Genomic DNA, 22,119 nt, shown 5'->3' with positions numbered 1-22,119 from the left:
ATTATGGAGAAGAATATAAGCTTTTTTCTGCTGATGTTTTCTTTATATTTTGATGCAAGTATGAGGCAGATACATTGTAATTTTAATGCCCTCAACTGGCAGAAGCATTGATTACGTGATGAGGAACAATAGGCCATATTTCTCCTCCCATTTCAAACTAGTTATAAAACTTCTTGTTATACTGTCCTGAAAATGTAGTCCTCCCTTTGAGGGAGGAGAATTTAGATCTGGTGTTGCACTGGCTGATATGTGACCTTGAAATTGCAAGAGGTTTTGGGACCCATGGGAAAAAGGTGGTTTTACCCCAGTCTGTGTTGGAGCTCTGGAGAGGATTTTTCCTAGCCTGTACTTCTAAATTCTCTTTTCAGACAGTTGTACTAAGGAGCATAAATTCATTATGTAAAATCTTCTTGTTGAGAATAAGGTATATCATGGTGATGCATTAGAAGATTAGAAGCTATTTGAATAGTTTAGGTTTCAGCTGTTTCTCACCATTCAGAGTTTGCAAAGAAGCCAGTTGCTTTGACCAGACCTGTATTTCTGCTCAGCATGTTGGAAAAGTCCTCCCCAGCCTGGGGCTTCTCCTGTTTCTACTTTCCAGCTTTAGCTGTTGCAGCACCTTGTTCATTCCTCTGACAAGAAATGGGGTGGCATGTAGCTAACTGGTATTTCAGTCCCAGCCTCGACCATGCTGAGCTTGGAGGAGCTGTCCAGCTGCAGGGAGTGACCCAGGCTGGCGCCTGCTGTGCTCTGCCCCTGCTGTCCCAGCACCTCGGGCTGGGCTTTGAGGGCTCCTGTGGGTTCACAGCTTCTGCAGAGTGCTTGTGCCTCTTTTGCTACTTTGCTTGTCCTGATTCCCTCCACTACTGCGACCCTGTAGTCTTTAAGGAAGGCTGTTTCTGGGCTATTTGCTTAATTGCTGATCATTAATGGTAAAATAATTTCCTTCTAACTGGGGATATGAACTGGGAAGTTTGTCTAACTATTGCATCTTACTCAGCATTGTCTGCTTTTCAAGTGTGCAGCTAGGTTTGTGTATTGTTTTATTGACAAAATCAAGTTGTTTTTTTAAAAAACCAAAAGTCATTAATGCAAGTAAAGTAAGAACTTTGGTGGTTTACTGTGGTATTTTTCTTTACAAATAAGTAGAACACTTTCCCCATGCTGTCTTTTAGCAAATTTCAGCTGTCACCAGTCTTTCTCGAGCATATAATGCTTGCTTCAAAATCAGTCTGGTTTTTAGTATTGAAACAATGAAAAAATATCTTCCCTATTTAACAGCTGTCCTGTGGATGTTAATTTTTTGTGCACTGAATGAATAGGCACTCCCTCATTGCTTTTCACATAATTCTCTGTTTCTGATTGAATTGCTTCTGTCTACTGAACCTCATAGGGATTGAAAAAAATTTGAATATCAATTGCATCTTAAGTATATATAAAGTATTTGAATAAAAGCATTTAAAATTGTATGGAAATAAATACAAGGTTTATGAAAGGAAATTTTTTCAAAGGATCTCTTTTTCTTTTGAAGGTTACAGTGCAGTTTTAGCTAATTTTACTCAGGCATCTTATTTTTTATATCCTTTTCTTAATACAGCAACTCTGATTGTGTGCAATTCTCCCCTTATTCCTGTGAATCCCAAGCCTACAGACTGTATTTTGCTTTCATCCATTTTTTAGCATTCTGGAAGTTCTTTGGTGCAAGTTCTCATATAAAAGGTTCTGCTTTGGCCCCTGGGGACTGCAGCACAATATTGGATGTAGAGGCAGTGGAGACCTGACATGGCCTATTCTTTGATCTGCTGGAACTTCTATTGACTTCTCATCCTTCTCCTGCCTGACAGATTACTGGGGATAGAGAGGAGTCACTGAAACAGAGATAAGAAAGCAGGGATTTATAGTCTTCTAAACTCGAACATGCAGAAGTAGAGGGATCCACCCTTTATTAAAGGCAGTGATTGCACTAAATAAAAGAAACAAACAAACCAACCTGAACTTTCAGGAAAATAAAAGGAAAGGCTAAATAATTGATCAAGGAGGAAACCTATTAAACTGACTGTGTGCTCATCCTACATTGCTGCATACAGCAGATATCTTTGAAAACAGCTCCAGGATTTCTTGCTTGTCTTGCTAGAAGCCTTGTGTTCATATACACTGTTGTAGCAGGTGAACTGCAATAAAATTGTTGTGTTCAACTGAATTTTTTACCCTGTTATGTCTTGCTTTGCAAATAAATTAAACAGGAAATAGCTGGGATTTTAAGTGAACATCTTTCTGCAAGCAACTAGACCAGAAAATCTTTGTAGCAATTGACCTGCTGACACTAATTCAAATACCCAGTGGTTCTTATGTCTTCTGCCATACTTCACCAAAAACCTGAACACAACAGTCTTCAGGAGCAGCTACAGGAACTACTCATTTTCCCAGGATGTTGTTTTTGGGTAAGCTAGCAGGGCAGGGAGGTGGGAGGCAGGAAAGATGCCTGTGTTGGGATTGCAGGGCCAGGTTTCAGTGGCTGGGGTCTACAGGGGGTGGCTTCTATGAGAAGTTGCCAGAACCTTCCCATATGTCAGGCTGGCTCCAAGAAAAACCCATCCTTAGCTGAGGCCAGGCCTATCATCAATGCTGGCAGTGCCTCTGGGATAATATAATTAAGGGGGCAAAAATCCTGCCCAAACAACAGCTGCACCAGAGCAGAGATTCCCCTGCCGCCTGTGGGGCAGACCCTGGTGAGTCAGGCTGTCCCCCTGCAGCCCAAGGAGGTCCATGATGGCACAGAGAACCACTGCAGCCTGTAGAGCACCCCACACTAGGGCAGACAGATGCACAAAGGAGGCTCAGAGTCCATGGGAAGCCCATGCTGGAGTAGGCTCCTGGCAGGATTTGTGATTTGGGGACCCAAGCTGAAGCAGTCTGTTCCTGAAAGACTGCACTGCATTGAAGGACCCATGCTGGAGAAGTTTGTGAGGAACTGCAGCTCATGGGAAGGACTCACAGAAAAGAGTCCTTCTCTGTGAGAAGTATGTGGAGAACTGTCTCCCATGGGAGTGATCCCACCCTGGAGTAGGGAAAGAGTATGAGGAGTCCTCCCTCTGAGGAGGAAGGAGCAGCCAAGACAATGTATGATGAACTGACCACAACACCAATGCTCTGTCACACTGTGCTGCTGTGGAGGAGGATGGAGAAAAAATTGTGAGTGAAATTAAACCTAGGAAGAGTGAAGGGATGTGGGGGAGGTGTTAAAGATTTGGTTTTATTTCTCATTATGCTCCTCTGATTTGATTGTCAATAAATTAAGCTGATTTCCCCGAGTCAAGCGATTTTGCCCATGAAAATAGTGGATGAGTGATCTCTCCTTCTGTTTATCACAATCTATGAGTCTTTCATTCTTTTTTCTCCCCTGTCCAGCTGAGAGGGAGGGAGATGGAGAGGCTTTGCTGGACACCTGGTGTCCAGACAGCATCAGCCCACTACCACAGTGATGTATTTGAGTAGACTTCCATCTGAAAAACATTTTCAAGTTTGTTTTCTTTATGGAGTTCTGGGGAAATATGTTTTGTATTTAAGAGATATTGCTACATTTGTTTTACCCTTCTAAGAGGAAAAAACCATTCTGAAGCCCTTTAGGATGGCATGTGTGAAAGACTGAAATGTTATGGCAGCTGCTGTACATTGTTTATGTACCTGCTTTTATGATTTTTTGCAAACCCTGAAAAAAATGTTAAGTAATTTCTTCAGGCTTAAACCCAGCTCTATTTTCCTCCATGGCCAATTTTTCTTTCTGAGGAAATTCAATTGAAACATTCACTGTCATCTTCACTGCCATGGTTGATGGTTAATATGTCCACTCGTGTTCATTTCCCAGAGCAGTGCACCTCCCCAAGCACAGGTGAAGCACAGGAAAGTGCTTCTCTAGCTCTTGTCAGGGCCTTTCTATCTGGGTTTGGTGAGCATTGGATCTCTCCCTGGGCACAAAGCCCTGTCCTGCTGCTGCTGCTGCCCAAGCCAAGGGTAACCCTGGGGAGAGGTGTGTGGTGTGATCAGTGTGTGTCACTCAGACCTTCTTGACCAGACCATGGCTGCAAAGTCGAGGCTCTGGGCACTGGTTTGGAAGGACCTGCAAGGCAGCACAGCTGCTGCTAGGATTGCTATATGTCAGAGAAAAGGTAAGGTTTCCTCTACTACAGGTTTTAATCCCATGCACTGTATGAAAAGCATATGGGACATAGCTTTCCTTGTGCTTTTGCATACAAGGCATCTGAAAAAGGAGTTTTCCTACATCTGGAGCTGGGTGGCCCTATGCTGCCCATAATTTTTTTTTTGTGCCCATGATTGAGCTGTGTGCTGGCATTAATGGCTCTTCCAGCTTTTTGTGGTAAATCACACAACCAATAGGGACTTCCCCAGATGGGATATTAATATCAGTGTTGCAAGACAGCAGCTATTTATTTGCTATAAATTCACTGCTCCAAGAGATTGGAGAAAGGCAGCCATTGGTTTCCCAGCTTGAAGTCATTCACCACAAGCTTTCTGTGGTTCTGAGGATCTCAAAATCCCATTGGTGTCCAGGGCAAATCTGGATATTTTGCAAGCACCTGGTCTTGACAGAAGACCAAAAAATCCTAGGTGGGATTTTCCAAATTCCTCTTACTTTATGTCAGACATGACATAAAGTAAGTATTTTAATCAGGTAGAGGGACCATTGAAGTGATTGAAAGAAAGGACAGAAGCGAAGTGGAAGAGCCAGCAGGTTTTGTAGTGACTCAACCATATTTGTAATTAATTTGTCATTTTATATGTATCTTATTCTCTTATTTCTACATTTTTATCCCAGTATCATATTTGTGATTGCTTCAGCTCCTCATAACCAGCCTTTGACCTGTTCAACTGGCATTAGTCACATCTGGGAATGCAATCAGTTTAATGATGTTGAAGGAGTTCCTATAAGAGACCAGCACACAACAAGTTTTGTTCACAAAGCCTTCTTCTCCCTGGCATGAGCAGAGCAGTTCTCTTTGGCTCACATGGACATGCAGGGGCAGAAGATCCTCAGTGTATTGGTATCATTCCCACCCCCAGCTCCTCACAACATGGCATAGTGTGACAAGTGAGAGATTTGAGAGGTACCAGAAAGAAAGTGAGGCTACTGTAATTCAATTGTGAGATATAATGAAATATATATATATATATATATATATATATATATATATATATATATATAAAAGACAGCTATTAATTCTGGTGCTCATAAATGGTTTATTTTCATTTTCCTGTATCAAACATAACTTGGTTCATTTTTCATTGTCTTTTCCAGCTCCCTGTGAAATCCACAGCCAGCAATTGTTCCTCATTCCCTTCTGTCAGACAGGTGGCATACTGAAAAATTAAGGTTTCTGTTTATAGTAAGCTATAATGTCTAAAAGAAGAGAAAAAAAGCTTCATTTTAAAATAATCTGGAAAATCAGAGGACAGTCTGCTGTCTCATAGAAACCATGCCTTACTTTCTAATAAAGTAAAAGCCTTCTCTTTTTTAGGACAATGAAATACATTTTACCACTCACCACTTTTGATTTTCAGCATTTGCAATTGCTGGGGGAGGTAATCTACTTTCTATTGTCCCAATCTGAGATGATCAATGGTATATCATTATCTAAGAGGGTTTTCTTTGCTGTTAGAAATCCTGTCCTCAAAGAATACAACCCTGTCTCAGTGAAGCCAGTCTCAGCAGTGCCCCAGTTGAGACTGCCTGCACTGTGTGCCACTCCAAAACCAATTGCAAAGCTGTTACCAGGAGACAGACAGTGAAAAACCCCTGCACATGTACTGGTGATTCTCTGCACCTCAGTTCACTTTCTAGGGCTGGCTGCTTCAAAAACAGCCCACACATAATCTGAAAAAGCAATTTTACTTATTGTTGACTTACTTAAAGTCTTAAACAGCTGAACACAGCAGTAACAATTGAAATGAAATTATAATGTATGGTATATAGGAAATAATATTGCTGATTAGTGAACAGATTAGTCCAAAATATGTTTTTCAGCTCAGTTATGAGCATTTGGAGACATGTCTTCCTCTCCATTTAAGCATGAAAAGGGGAAAAATTATTAAACTTGAAGTAACCTTGTATGAATGGCAGATGAGATGCAAGTGAAACATGTTGCAGTAAATAAATATACAATTTGGGTTCTATAATTTTCCATTGCATTAATTTGTCTGAATATATTTAGAGCATTAATTTAGACTGGAAATTAAGGCTGTTTATGGCAACTGCTGCATGTTGATGGAAATATCGTTTCATGTGCTATATTTTAAAACCATGTCATTGACTTTTTAAAACTGCTTCAAAGTTAAATGCACAAAATTACTTTAGCAAAATGTTTTTCCATACAATTAAAACATAAAAGATGAGAAGTTAAAGGTCTTACATATTTATGCAAAAGTTTTAATTTTTCCAAGAGCAATTTAACTGACGTGAACTTGCTTTTATAGAAAGATGCTGTCAGATGTAGTAAAAAAATCTTAGCTAAATCATGCTTTTTCACTATTTTCAGTTTGAAATTCTACATTTATTAATACATGCACAAATTTATTTTTGGCATTTTAGTTTTACAAAGCCTAATTAAACCATCCTATGGTTATAGAATAAGAGCAGAGTCTCAGGAAATTCTGTGAGAGCTCTGATTTAATGTTTCATTCCTGAGAGAACATACTGAAATTGCATATTTTCCTTCATAGTGCCCATGGATTGTTTCCAGGTGAGAGAATTCTTTGCCTGTGCACCTATATGTGGGTGGACTTTGTTCTACCATTTCATTTCCTATTTCATCATGAGTAATGCCAGCACCTTTGCAAAATAATTTCCTCTTGGAGGAAACAGTGTTAATTCCAGTTTTATCCACATCAAGGATGGCTAGCACAGAAGTGTTCACGTAAGTGAGTCAAATTTTGCCAGTGTCCTGGATGTCCAGATGAATCAGTGGAAACAAATGATCCCTTCCTAGCAGGATACCTACCTCAAGAACAGTTGCTCAGCCTCAGGAGATGACAGACATGTTTTGCCTGCTCCTAGAGATAAGTAGTAGTGAGGAGGGAGAGGGGAGAAACGTAGCAGATACTTGTTCCTGCAGTTCTTGGTGGTGGAAAACAATGGACTCCAAACATGACTCACAGTGGCAAGGAGAGGCTGGGATTGTCTTCAAAGAGAAAAGCAAGAGGGTGAGTGTTTGAGGAGAAGGAAACAGCACAAGCAGTGGGGGAAGAAAGCAAATAATGGTAATAATGAAACACTCAAAATGAAATGTCAATAGTTGTAAAATTGAATGCTGTTCCTAAAGTAACAAGTAAGGCTTTGGCACAGTTAAAGTTTTAATTTCACTGAGAGAGGAGTGGAATAAAAGAAGTAAATTTCATTAAATACAGAGAGAGGTTTTAGCCTGTATTTTCAAATGTTGACTCTGAAGGAGTGCTCAGAAGAAAATGAAAACCTGAATAACTCTATGAAATCTTCTTGAATACACACCTCCTCTTTCTAATTGAAAATCATCACGGCAAAGACTCTGGCTGACAGGCAACTCTTGGAAAAGTAGCCACTGAATCTGAGTGTCACTGTTCCTGATTGCCTCTTCTGATATGCTTTTCAATGTGCAATAAAAATAAATACATAACTGGGCAGGACTGATGACTAACAATTACTGGCATGCAGATCCACAAGCTGCAATTGCGCTGTTTGTAAAGACAATGTTTGAAATTGTTATCCATTACATACAGGTACTAGAGTACCTTAAAAGAGAGAAGTGCAGAGTTTGCTGTAAGCAATTAACAAATACACAGTTTAGCAGAGATATTATTCTTCATCCTAAAGATCTGCTCAATTTTTTTAGTGGTAAGTTATATTTCCCCTCTCTTTTTACACTGAAAGGCACTTAAAATTACTTGAACCTGTTTAAAAAGTGGTTTGATTATAGCAAGAAGGAGAACTTAGACAAGTGCTTTGAAAATGCTTAGAAATGAATCATCACATTCAAACAGATTAAACTCTCATATTCTGCCTCCTACACTTATACAAATAAAAAAAAAATATACAATTCCTTCTACAAACTGCATTTTAAAAATGTTTGGAGCTCTCATGAGCCATGATATTCCAGTTGAAAGGTTGCTGCAAAAGTTCAGTTTTGTTTAGATACTCTTTCTAATCCTTAGATCTGTGTTTAGATCTTCCTTCTAATTTCTAGGATGTAAGTAATTAATACTTGTTTTCGTGTCTGTTTGCTTTGTGACTTGGTACTTCTCTTCCCTTCCTGCAGTTAATAACTGAGTCACATCCTTTCTAATCCTGTTTTTTAATAACCAAACCAATTTTTTTCTGGTATGATAACCTGGGCTTCCCTAGACACTCAAGCAGTCTCCTCTGCATCTACCTGGCTTAAAAGTGGTGGTGCTGAGGACCCAGTGCCCACACATTTAGGAGGTTTCCAGTTTAGTCTTCACTTATTCTCTTTCTGTGAGCTGAATGCTCATTAGCAGTCAGGGCACTTTCAATGTGCCTTTTGAGTCTATCTTCCAGTTTAGTTTCTCCTCCATGAATCAGATCCGTGTGCTCTTTGACCACTCTGTGATGTTAACCAAGACACAGTCAGCAGTGATCCACTTAAAAAACACCCACCTTGTCCAGACCAAAATGCTGTTGTAGACAATCCCTGATAGCCACACTGGACTTTCTTGAGGAACTGGGATTTAGTACTATGTCCTTTTCCAAAACTCTTCATGTCACATGTGATAATAGTTTGTTGCCATCCACAGCCATCCATTATAATTAGTAATTGGGTTTTCATAATACAGAAGAGAATGCAGAGATTGCCATAGGCGATTTAAAAGTATGCCACTTCTTACTAGCCCAAATGTCTTGATATTCTATTTTTCTCACAGGATAAATCAATTAATAGAAAATTAATTTTTAATAGGAAACAATTTTAAAATGCAAGTATTAAAAGGATTGATCATTTAGATACTTCAAATAAACATGCTTCTCAGTTTTTAAGTTTCTTTGTTGTTTTGTTTTGTTTTGTTTTGTTTTGTTTTGTTTTGTTTTGTTTTGTTTTGTTTGGCTATTCCAGAATGGCGTGATTTTACTTGGATCTAAATGTGTTGAAAGGCACATTAACCAAGAGAAGGGAAAAAAAGGAGCTATATATAGTTTTACTGTCCCTTTAGGGAGTCATTGCTTGAGCTTCATTAATATGCATTTTAGCACAATCTAATTTACTCATATGGCTGGCCCCAGGTGTTTGGAAAGGCAACCAGAGGAAAATCAGATCATACTAAAATTAGAGGCAAGAAATATTGAATGCCTTCCCTTTTAGGTCTTTGAAAGGCACATATTTATTATAACTGGATAAATTTATTAAAACTAATACTATGAACAGCTCCAATAGCAATTATTTTTGAAAAATTATCTTTACCAATAAGTATAGTGTGGACAAAGTGCAGAGAAAATGTTCTATTAAAGAACATATTATATACTTCCCCCTCCAAACATTAAATTTTTGGTGCAGTGTCCCTATGACATCTTTCTGATATATATTTAATCACTGAAAATCACAATGAAAGTCCTTATTTCATGTATGCTGTTTTTTGAATGGTTTCAAATGAGGCATTAGAATTTGATGGATTTGACATTTTTTTTCTAAGAACGAATCTTTACTGGATTACAAAACACCAAGGCCAACAACACTAGTGAGGGAAAAGTGATGAAGTGTGGGGAAAAGAGGTTAAAAAAATTCTCTCTGTGTGGTCTGATTAAAAGCTTCATGCTTTCCTGATGTCGATGGGAAGCTTTGGCAAGCAAGTGCTCCCAGCTGGTCTCTGAGCTGCTAACGGGATGTAGTGGGTCAATAAAGGGGCTCTATATATTAATTTCCTGAGTGTCATCTTGATTTACAGCAGAAAGTGTAAGCAAAACAATGTCAAACGCATCAGCCCTGAAGGTGCCTTTGGAGCAGCACTCTGCTTGTCTGCCCTTGCCCGGGCGCTCTGAACTCTCCAGCTGGGGAGGTGCTTGCCTGGGGAAGAGACTATTTCAGAATCAGTCTTTAGGGGCTGAACAGCATGAATTACAGTGGTAGCAGGCTACTGAGAAATGCATATGTTATGAAAACACTTAGTCATCTCTAGTGAGATTGTGATCTGAAATATCTGACCTTCCTGTGATTCAAAAATAGCGAGACTCCAGCACAAAGGACAGTCGCCACACGTGTAGCAGCACGGGGGCCTCTATGACCTGTGCTTGGAGAAGCAGTGCTGACTAACAGAGCTGCTCCACCCTGCCATTCCCACCCAGGAGACAGTCTACAAGGCTTCAGAGGAGCTCACTTCTCTCCAGGCTTCATGTCTCTCACCACAGGGTTTTCTGAGGAGTTTTATTCATCTAGACAGGAATTTGGTAAGTTATTTCAGCTTGGACACAAATTTGCTAATTTGGAAAGGAGTGCAGTTAGTTCTGTTTCAAGTAGGGTGATTTCAGGAGATACCCCACTGAAATGTACTCACATGCACATCTTTGGATGTTTTTTCAGACATACTGTTCATTACACCTCTGTGGAGCACTGCGGACAAACACTGCTTTGATGTGATAAGCAGGGTGACATTAAAGGTGAATACTAGAGTTCACTACTAAGAAGGAACTTAAAATGTACTTACAGAAAGGAATAGAGTCTCCACAGAGGGTGTCATTTAAGAATAGTCCATCTAAAGAATATTCCCCTAAAGCAAAACATCAAAGAGAGGATAGGAAATATGTTTTATGCTGCAATTCTGGAAAGAAATCAAAGTCATATGAATTTCGTTAAATCACCAAGGATTTTAAGAAGTAGATTCGAAATGCACATGAAAAATGTTGCAGTAAGTGAAAAATAAAGTATCCAGTGACCAGAGAATAACAGAGAAAAGAAGGTGATGAAAAAATGATTATTCAGAAGCAACTTAGGGAAAGAAGTTACCCTGGTAGATAGCAAAACTACCTATGGGAAGCAGGTTTTTGTCCTATCTGACAAACTCAAACAAAGTCTATTCCCAGAACCAACCTATATATAAATATGATCCTTTAACCTTGGCAAACTAATAGGACCTTAAAAAAAATTGTTGAATCAGTTTCCTGTCTATATGCATAATTTCTCCTAGACTAAGGCAATGAGCTCATTTACAGGAATGAGAACACTGCCTTTAATAGTTTAACTACCTGTTAAAAAAAGTACATGCTTTTGCAATATGTCAACAAACCACTCTTCTCCAAGTGTCTCAGTAACATTGCTGCATCAGTAGGAATGACCACAGATCTTAATGAGATGGAGATTTGGTCAACCCTGGCACTCCAGCATCCACCCACACACAGCTGCAACCTGTGGCCATGTGTGCAGGATAAACTGTGACATGTGGAGTTAAAAACCAGCCATGAAGAGGGCACACAGAGGGAAATGTTCCTGGTGCCAGAATGTGCCATGGTCAGAGACCAGGCTCTTGGCAAAAGGGTCTGAATGAGCCTTGCTAAGTACCCTTCCACAATGCCAGCAAACCTACAGTGAGGTAACCTAACCCTTGGCCACCTGCTGTCCCATCTCTGCGGCTGGGCTGCAGATTGTGGTTGGGGAAATAGCAAGGCTGGGGAAAGAGAAGGAATGTTGGGGTAAGGAGAGAGGAGAGATAGGATTGGGGCTAGAAGTAATGGCTGAGGTGTAATGTGACAATTTGTGCTTTAATCCCGGGAAGAAATAAAATACTTGAGCAATGCTAATTATGTCTATTCCACAGGACTTTTTGGATGAATAAAGTCACAGAAGAACAAGTGTATCCTTCAAATGATATTTTGTGTGTCTTCATTACATATGATGCCACTGATATATGTATTTTTATACAAAAAATTATATCCACTAACAAGATCCACTTTTACCAAGAATGTGTTGACAGGTAATGGTTCAGGGAGTTGCAGAGAAAAATACCTGGATGTATCAGACCATGAATCTATACTCACATTATCCTTTGATAAATGGCTAAGTGTATGTAGTCCTGAACACTGTAGTTTTACCTAAGGATGCACCATCAATGTTGTACTTAAAAACAGCTATATTCAAGGAGATCCTGATATGTACACTAGGCAATTATGGTTTCTGTTCATTCAGATAGTTTAGAAGAATCTAAAAGAGGAGCCACCTCTGGAGCACTCGGGGTAAGTGCTGGACTGGTTAATGAAGAAGCAGAGCAGGAAGAAAAAGTGGAACAGATAGACTGTGGACACTTAGTCTTATTTAGGTATGGAAAGGAGTTTGTTCCTGAATTATACCATATTTAAGCCTGAGTTGCACACATTTACCACTTGGGTAAGAAATTATCCATCTAGAATTAACTGTAGGTTTTTGTGTATATGATTGCATGATTTTGTTGCAGACTTGGGAAAAGAAAATTTTTTTGGTTCTTGGCTTTACTGGCCCTGAGGAACCCATGAAAATTTACATCCATAAGTAAACTATGCAATTGTTATTATTAGCTAGTTGTGCTTCACTGAAGTCTAAAATTCTCTCCTTGTCACATTCCAATACACTGTGAATGAATATTACTGCACTCAGCTTAATTTACGTTGTATCTAAATCATCTTTGCAAAGAGCACCTTCCTCTTGCCTTATCCTGGAGATTTTTTCAAGGTTACTCTGAAAGTTCCTCAGGCACCTAAATACAGGCATCTTAACTTCACTTGGACATGTGCAAAATATATTCCCTGAAGAACATCTATTGCAATCCAGAGTTAAGGGGACTTTTCACCTCAGTTCACCCCTCAGATGTGCTCTGAAAGTCCTAACACCTAGAAAAATAGCATTAGAAGTGGAAGCTGAAGGTCATCAAATCCTCTGCTAGCACTAGGCTGAATGAGTTTGTATCTGTATCCAACCTGTAGCTCAGGAATTCTGGTGATGGAGAATTTACTGCTTCCCCTGGTGAGCTGTTCTTGTGTGTAATTACTTTGCTGCAAGAAAATGTCACTTTTTATCTAGCCCAACTATCTGATTAAAGGCTACTGTTCCTTGTCTTACCACCACAGATATTGATAATAGGTCCTACCCACTTAGCAGCAGTCAGTCTTTGAGATACCCATATTTCTGATCACGAGCTCCACCAACAATCTCAGCTCTTCCACAACCTTCCTTCTAAATTCTGGATTTTAGCCATTGCATCGTTCTCACTTTTAGAGTGTTTGCTCTGTTTGGTTCTTCTCATTCCCAGGCTGCAATGCGAACTACTCCACACTGAACAGAGCAGCTCGGTTTTGGCCTCCCCAGCACTGAATGCTTGAGACAAAATCCAGAGACTTTGCAGAAAATATTGTTGTTTAATTCATTATCAACATGGTCATATATAGCTGACATTTGGAAGCACTTACCCAGGGACAGGAAATTCTGATTTCTACCCATTCCTGCATTTGTAGATGTTTGGATCCACACTGTCTCTCTACCAGGAGAGTGCTCTTTCTTTCAGCTGATTTAGCAGGCTCTGCCTTCAGCTGTAGTTGAATCACTCTGCAGGTAGAAAATATCCACTTGGACAAAGAAAAAGTTTCAGGATGGAAAAATGCAACCAAATGATTATGACATTGGTATGGGACTGGGCTCTAGGAATAATCTCTGGTACTGATCTTTATTTTTATTGTTGGTAGTCCTCAATTTTCTCTAAGGAGTTGTAATACAGGGCAAACTGAAGAGGACAAAGCATGTTGCAAGGGTTTACTCTATTTTGTCAGACAGGGACAGGACTGATGCATTCAGGTTCCATTTGCACCATTATTCTCTTTCCATGTCACTGGAGAAGGCATGCTTCTTCTTCATGGGAGCTGCAAAGGTATGATTCATTTATAATAAATAAAATTCAAGCATAAAAAGCCCATGCATAGATACTTACAGAATAAAGACCAGAGTTTTAGTTACAATGAATTCACTAAGATCATGTAACTGGAACTACCTTTCTTTAGAATAACAACAGCCTTGGAATAAAAATTTCCACTTTAGGCAATGGAAAATTATGTCACACATATCGTGGGCATACATATCAGCAGGGACGCATGTGTGTCTGAAAGAGAGATCTGAATTATAACCTGAATTAAAATGTTAAAAATAGTAGGAGCCTGTTTAGCAGAGGTAACATAAAGAGACCTCCTTAGCCTCCCAGTAATGCACACTATGGTTTAACAGCAGCCTGCTCTATTTTGAGCACCAGTGTATCATCATCCTGTTACAGTGCTTTGTAACTCATTCTCCCTTCATTCCTCAGACATACCACTTACCATTCTGCCTTTTGGGTCAGTCATGCTGCTTTTGCACATCATCCTTTTGTTCTCAGCTAAGATGATTTATTCATGATGAGAGGAGGAATTACATGTTTGGTATGGGTATGGTGTGTGACTTACCAATGCAGTGCCCTTGCAAAAACCCCTGTTAATGATCTGATCTCTGTAATGTAACCAATAAACACATTTTATTTGACAGCAGGATAAACAGAAGTGTTTTCTTCTTTTCAACAGCAAGTTTTAGGGAGATTATTTTTTTTTAAAACCCGTGATTTCTTGTAATATTTTAGCCATTGGCATTGCTTGATGAGGTCAGATGGGCACAAGAAAGAAAAAGCCACAAGTGAAAAGAAGTTGTAATTCAACATTAACAAATTATTTTAGCCATCATTAAAGTGACTCAATTATGTAAGATGATTTTGGTACTAAATCAGTTTGGTTGGCCAGCCAGGCTATGGCAGGTCTTCTGTCATCAGATTCCTACCAGGTTTCTGGGATTCCTTATACACAGAGACTGCCAGGCTCCACTGCCACATTGCTATGCAGCAGGCAGGGAGGATGGGCTGCGAGGGCTGCAGCAGGTGGGCAGCTCTCTCTCCAGTGGAGGGGAAGGAAAAACCTTTAAAGTAGAAGTGGGTTAAGAGGCATTAAGGTTCCTTTATATAACTGAGTGCTGTAAATTTCCCCACTTTGGAAGCAAATAAACATTTAATGTTCCTAGCATGACATTCAACTGGGAATGTCAAGTCCTGTTTTTGTATTTGTGATGCGGGTCTTGCCCTTAGTAGCCTGGCCTGAGAAAAACCAGGACCATTTCTGAAGTGTATATATAGTTGTGGGCTACATGGAAGTATGTAAACCAGAAATCTTATTTGTATTTACAAATTATTTATTCAAATTAGCATTATTATACAGTCTTTTCAACATTATGCATATGTAATGATAGTCTCTTTATTAGGTTGAAGAGGTAGTTCTTATAGGAATTAAGAAAAAAATATAGTTCTTAAAACTCAAGCAAAAGACTTTAATGGGATTTCCACTGCCTGAATGAGTTGAGAATCCACCAGCATGTGTCTTAATCCCCATGAAACATCAGAGAGAAAACCAAGGGAAGCTGCTGTCCGGCACTTTGGATGAGAGGTTTGCCACCAGAGGGAGTCGTGGGAACACAGTAATAGGAGCTGCTTTGGCACAGGAGAGAGAGGTCAGTAGACATTTCAGCCATAAGGATGAATGATCAAAATTTTCTCTTTGGCCACAGCTAATTTTTGATTAATTCATCATGCAGTAAAAATCAGCTTAAAATTTTGGCTTTCGGCTACATGTGCAAAATTTTCTTGCTAAAAATGCAACCTTGATGTTTTGTATTCAACCTTCATAATTTGTGCAAAGTATGGACTTGCTCAATAAAACAAAATTGCTAATTAAGCCACACAGATTGCCCGCTTGAAAATACAACTCCAGAACTGAAAATCAAGGCATGCTTTAAATAACATGTACAATTTCACCAACTTAGTATAAGAATTGTGGTAATCTGAAATTTTTCTGGCAACATATTTGCTGGTGATAGAGCAGATCACATCTGATTGCTGTAATGGTTCTAGATCACTGATAGCTCGGACTGAGCTACAGAGCATCATGCAGCAAATAGTCTGGCTCTGGAGATGAGGAGAGGGTGGAAGAAATGCAGCATTGTTCCTGAAGAATTATTCCTTTGAGTAGATTCAAAGTTTAAAGAGGTACAGAATCTATTCAATATAACACTGGAGTGCTTTATACTGTCAATATGATTTGAAAGTGCTTACAAGCAGCAAGAAGAGAAGCTGATATGATCTGATGCTTAGCAAAAGAAAAAGAAGTCCTCAGAGAAGTTTATCCATTTAGTTCCTTCTTTGGTCTAATGTGCTATTCTTCACCTCTTCTGCTTCTGATAAGTGCATTTGTATGGAAATGTATGTTCACCCCTCCCTGAAGTGACAAACCTAATAAAATTTTAGGGACCCATTCATTGCTCACTTAAACTCAGGTTCCCATTGCTGCACATGTTTAAGTGCTGTGTATCAGCAATTGAAGAAAGAGCAGACTGGAAAAGAACTCAATAAAAGAGAAACAGCAACTTCAGGCCCTGAGGGTGCCCACAGATTCCCCCACAGTGCTTTGTGGCAGGTTCTGGGTAGAATTAGGTTATCTTAGATATATGGAATAAATAATATGTATAAATGCCTCTGCTTTTCCCTGCTTGATGCCTATTCTCCCTTTTACTAACCCACTCACTGCTCCTCCTCTAGGACTTACACAATTTTTCTGCAGCTCTGCCAAACCAAAGTTCATTTTAAGGCTAGAGCATGTCACAGGAGAGGTGCTGATGAGTCTTTAAAGTATTCATCTCTTTTGCTGAGGGTGAATTCTTTATAAGCTTGAGATTTCCTGTCTTTTGGGAATTGTGACATTTTCATTCAGACAGACCAAACATCCTTATGATCTTTGCAATTTTCATCATCCTTTTCCCTTCAGCTTACAAGAAATTCAATGTCTAGAACTTGTAAAGTCTGAAATAAACCACAAAGATTTTGCTTTTTGTCTTGCTTTTCATACTTACCAAAATGGAGCTGTTCTGGTAGGAACCAAGTAACTCTTAAAATTATGGCGCATATAGAGTACCACCTGTTCATAAACACAAATATAACAATTAAGGAAAAAATATTTGCAAAATTTTTATTTTTACAATTTTTATATTTTCAAACAAATGAACAAATAATTAAAATATATTAGCTAAAATTATTAAAATATTCAAATGGAATCTATAATTTGTTTCAACTATGTTATTGTTATTATTTAAGACTATTGATACAATCCTCATTCATTTTTCCGGGGAAGCAACATGGAATTTTTTGTTAGGATCCATGGAGGGAATTTCATCACAGTCTGCAGGATAGTAGGAAACCTAGTTTGCTGTTTATTTTAGAACTCAAGCAAACTTTGTAGGTGTTGATCTTCTTGCACTTTGTACTGCAGAATAGCAGAATCTGCAAAGATCCATGATCCTCCTGTGCATTCTTCACTGTCCTGCTTTTTGTTCTTCGCTCCAACAGATTGTCATGGGATGTATCAATACATCCATACACAGGAGCTGTGGCTCCTGTGCTTGGTGTCTTTGAGGGCTTTTGTAATGACGTATGTAATGGAGCTGGAGTGTTGTGCCTTCCAGAGCTCTAGATATACTTGTGGAGGGAAGGAAAATAACTTGACTTTTTGGAAAAAATCAGTTAAAATTAGTTCAACACACTCAGCAGTGCTTATGTTCCTTCATAAGCAATGTTAAATACAATTATTGTCCTAACCTGCAGCTTTGGAAATTAAGAGTTATGTTCACACCATTTTAAATTGCACACATGCAAAATTCTGCCCTATTTAAGTTTTACAGGTTCAAAATGTATTACAAAACTTGCACCTCTGCATGTATTTAATGAATTATTTTACTTTAAAATAGATCATAATTATTTTCATTTGAGCATTTTCTGACTATAGTTTTATTAATTTTTAAATGTTAGTACAACATGTTTCACCATTTTTAACACAAAATTTATTTGAATTTATTAAATTTAATTAAATATAAGTAAAGAAAAATGGCTCATTTTTATGAGACAAAATTCTCAGTCCAACTATAATTTTGAATCACTGTAGATTTGAATGCTAACATGTCCATTTTAAGGCAATATTTTTCATTTCAATATTTTCTAATGTTCTTATATAAAACAGTAGGTGTTCCAATATTAAGGAATCATATTATTATTGCATAAATATAATTCTGATTTTACATTTTATCCCTGTTTGGAGTAAAACGCTGTGAAATATAGTATTTTCCACTGATCTACACATTCTGTTTTCTTACAGGTTTTATTTCATCACTGTTTGAAAAATGCCACTAAAACCAGTTTAAACCTGATAATGTTCCATATCATGAGCAGGAAGTTCATAGTGGCGTGCTTGGTGCTTCTAAGATAGTGAGTCAGATTCTGTACAATGCTTAGATTTGTAAGTACTTTTTAAAAACCTAACTACAGGAAATCCTTTATCTTTAGTAATATTTTAGTCAACAGAAGAATCTCAGTAATTAAAATGTTGCTTCCAAAGCTCATTATTTCCCCATGTCAAGTAGGAAATATACAGTTTAGAAGGGTTTTTTGTGTGTTTCCTTCTAATTTAGTAGGAAAAACAATGTAGAAGAAGGGCCATTTTCAGAGCTGATTAGAGAAATCTCAGATGTCAGGGAATACACAGCTCTTTTAAGAAAAGAAGAATATTAAGTATCCTTTGAGCAGCACTAAAATGTGACATTTTTACAAGGAACTCATTTGGAAGAAAGTAAAGAGCAGATACTCAGAAGAGACTCAGAGAGCACAGCTATTATGGGTTCTTATCATCTGGAAAAGGTGATGACTTCTTCTTATCCACTAGAAAGTATTCCTCAGCAGAATCAAATCCCAGCAAAGCAGATATTGTTTTGGGGGCCTGTCTTCTTCATTCTCCCCTTTTATTTTCAGTAGTGTTTGTCATTTGTCATTCTTAAGGCCTTGCTTCTAATCTTGGAAAATTAACCAAGGTGTTAATAGCTGAGAAAAAATACAAATGCTCATGGGAGGAGATAGGCACAGAGTCACAGATCCACTCATGAACAGCTCTTGGATAGTAAAGAGCAGTTCTCTCAGGCAATGAGGTGAATATTTTGAACATTTTTTGCAAGAAAAGCCTCTGCAGAATCTCAGAAGTATTTCTGCCCAAAAGACTGCCTGGAAAAAATCTCCATAAAGTTGCTTTTAAGGCATTCACTTTTGGTGTTTCCTATGGGAGCTGGATTTTGTGCAATGCGAACATCCACAGGAGCCACTCTCAGTTCTGGCAGACATCCATGGAGAGCTGATGACTTCCTCAGGACCCTAAGCTGCTGCACTGGAGTGCTGCTTTGGATCCCACCTCCTCTGAGAAGGAGCTGAGAGAAGGACAGGAAGGACCTGCGGAGGCATTCTGTGCGACCCCCGGCCTGGTGTGGGAGTGGGAGAAGGGCTTGTGTACCTGCTACAACTGATACCTCTCACAAGCACCTCCTGCTGTAAATAACCCGCCCTTACCCTGACTGAAGGCATGTGGACATATAATACATATATAGCAGCTGCATAGCATGTTCCAAGATAGTATGCCCATTTTCACCACTGTTGAGAGGCAGACCAGCTTGCTTGGATTCATTGCTGCTGTGTGAAACCATGCGTTTGATTCTCATTCAGGATGCTCTAAAGAGAAATCATACAGGAATTCATCTGAAAACTGGGCAAATGTGAGAACAATTAACTTCATTTTGTGCAGTTATTTTTTGAATGTAAAAAAAAGCAGATCACCTCCTGCTGGTTTTGGATTACCTTATTGAGCTGCTGTAGAACGCCTTTGTGGAAAGCTGCAGTCTGCTGAAGTGAGTCTAGGCAGTCTCAGCTGTTAAAATTTGTCTTGCATGTGTACTTGCAAAGATTACAAGACAAAGTTTTACAAACCTGTATCTATTCTTGATGGCTTAAGGAAGAAAAAAGCCTGTATGTGTGTTTACCAAATTGAAGTGGCAACATCTTCTCTGCACCACTTCAGGGCTTTATATAAGAGAAATTACAATTCCTACTTGGAATGAAAACCTTTCTCTGGTTAGGTACCACTAGATTTACTAAGGGCTACATTTCTTCTCTTTGTTTGTTTTGTTTATTTCTCCTGCTGCTCTCGAGAAAGAAAGCATGGAGACAGATAATATGAACTGGTATATGAAGGAAAAAAAGGAAAATAACATTCTTTTTCCTCCTGCAGAATTCCCCATTGCCCAGCCACATTCCTCATCTGGATGCAGAGAATATTTTAGCCTGATGAAGACATTATGCTGGTAGAATATAGAGGTTAAGACTGATATAGTTTTCTAATACAAATACTTAGTCCTTTTAATTTCCTAAGAAAATGTTAATTTTCAGATTGTGTGTGTTTCAGAGCAAGCCAAACAAGTTTGCTCTTTGATCTACAAAGACAGAGGCTAAGCTATGAACAAGCTTCTCATGTCCTCTCAGATATCCACCAAATGCCATGCTCTTTGAGGATTACCAAGCAAAGACACAGCAGTTTTGGCAATCTGATGCAGATTCCACCTCCCACACATGATACTCCTGCATTGTTATTGCTTGCAGAGTAGATGGGTGTTTGGGATTACCTCACCCATGCAGAAGAATTTTTCCAGGAATGAAGCAACTTGGTGCATGACAGAATTTTGTCTTGGCATAAGGCTAGTTGGAAGCCCACTCTTCACACAAGTTTTGTGAATGAAGAGGAACACAAGGCTGTATTTGCAAAGTCAGATTGCAAAAAACAGGACCTCTGAGTGAAAATTCTACAAATGATCTATTTTTCATAATCATCAGGAACCTACACTTCTGATTGCCTCTAGTTTATAATTTTGTAAACATTCCATGGGAAAAACCCTTGACCAGTGTCTTAATCAGACCACTTTTATTTACCTGAATTTTAAAAGGAGTTCAGTGCAAGTGACTCTTTTACAAAGTTCTAAGTTTGACAAGGTAGCATTTAGTCGGGAGCATTTCATGAGCTCTAACATTGTCTAAAATCTCAAGAAGTTTTGCCTTTCTTTTGTTGGAAGCTGCCTCGGGTAGAGTGCATTGGAGGGTAAGGTGTTAGCATGGTTAGCACAGACCCAGGAGAACCAAGTTCAATATTCAGCTCCAATATAATCTCCCCTATGACATTGCATTGTTTCTGCTCCAGTTCATCATTTTTATTACTTTTGAAACAAAGATGAATAACTTTCTAGTTTTCTTTTCAGACCATAAGTTGTTCTGCTCAGTCTGGGAGTCACTGAATGGAACAGAATGGCCTGAAAATATGGGAGGTTAGAGTGAGGAGATTTTATATCCCTGGGAAATAGGGATGACACTACTCCCTTACTTAGAGCTGTAACATCTACTGAGATATCAGTAACTTGGCCCGTAACGTAAAATATCTAAAAATAAAGTGCTTGGTTAAAAATCTGGTACTACAACAACAACAGCAACAAAGTTTTTAAAATTAAAATCTCTATTTGCTAGAGACGGTGGCAAGTTTCAATTTTTTCAATATTTAGAAATCCTGTATCAATGGTAATTTGACTACTTGATTATGGAAACCCACAAATGAATAGTGAATAATTGAATAAGAAGGTTTGTCCAAATTTAATTGTGCAAAACCTCATATTTTGAATATGTATGTGAACTTAATATGAAATTCCCACTATAACCAGGTAACTAAGAAAATAGCCATTGAAGCTGCAAAAAATCCAAATATTTTTTGATTTTAGTGAATCAATGACAAATCATCTATTGTCTCAGTGCAGCCTGAATTTCACTTACGAAGAGAATGGAAGTGTAGCAGACAAGAAAAAAGTATTGGGTTTTCATTTACTTGTATCATTGACCATAAAAAATGGATTTAGAGTCCAAGGTTACAGTTTGTGAGGGTTGATTTTGGAAGGGTATAAAACATTTCAAAGCTTTTAACACATAAACATTCCCAGGGTCACTAGGTCAGATGAATCTGACAATCCATTTCACACTTTATTTTTCTCTTACCTGAGCTAAGCAATGCCAGAGTTTAAAAAAAAAATTAAAATTTATGTCTAAAATATGATTACTCAAAAAAGGGACCTTATTTACAAAGGCCTGAGAGAAGACAGCAAAATTGAGTTTATTATGATTCAATTAAAAAAAAAATTGACTTTGGAA

General features: G+C 38.6%; 1 long non-coding RNA gene across 1 annotated transcript; it reads right to left on the bottom strand.

Annotated features, from left to right (window-relative positions):
• Positions 1-5,260: 5,260 nt before the first annotated feature.
• Positions 5,261-21,693, bottom strand: LOC135301870 (uncharacterized). Its single transcript, XR_010363600.1, has 4 exons — positions 13,424-21,693; positions 10,696-10,758; positions 7,014-7,193; positions 5,261-5,416 (listed from the first exon to the last, which is right to left on the bottom strand). It is a non-coding gene; the product is annotated as an uncharacterized LOC135301870 (long non-coding RNA).
• Between the last annotated feature and the right edge of the window lie 426 nt (positions 21,694-22,119).

Source organism: Passer domesticus, chromosome 5, assembly GCF_036417665.1.
Source record: "Passer domesticus isolate bPasDom1 chromosome 5, bPasDom1.hap1, whole genome shotgun sequence".
Lineage (NCBI taxonomy): Eukaryota > Metazoa > Chordata > Aves > Passeriformes > Passeridae > Passer > Passer domesticus.
Note: the sequence above shows the minus strand (reverse complement) of the source record. Positions and strands in the feature narration are given on the sequence as shown.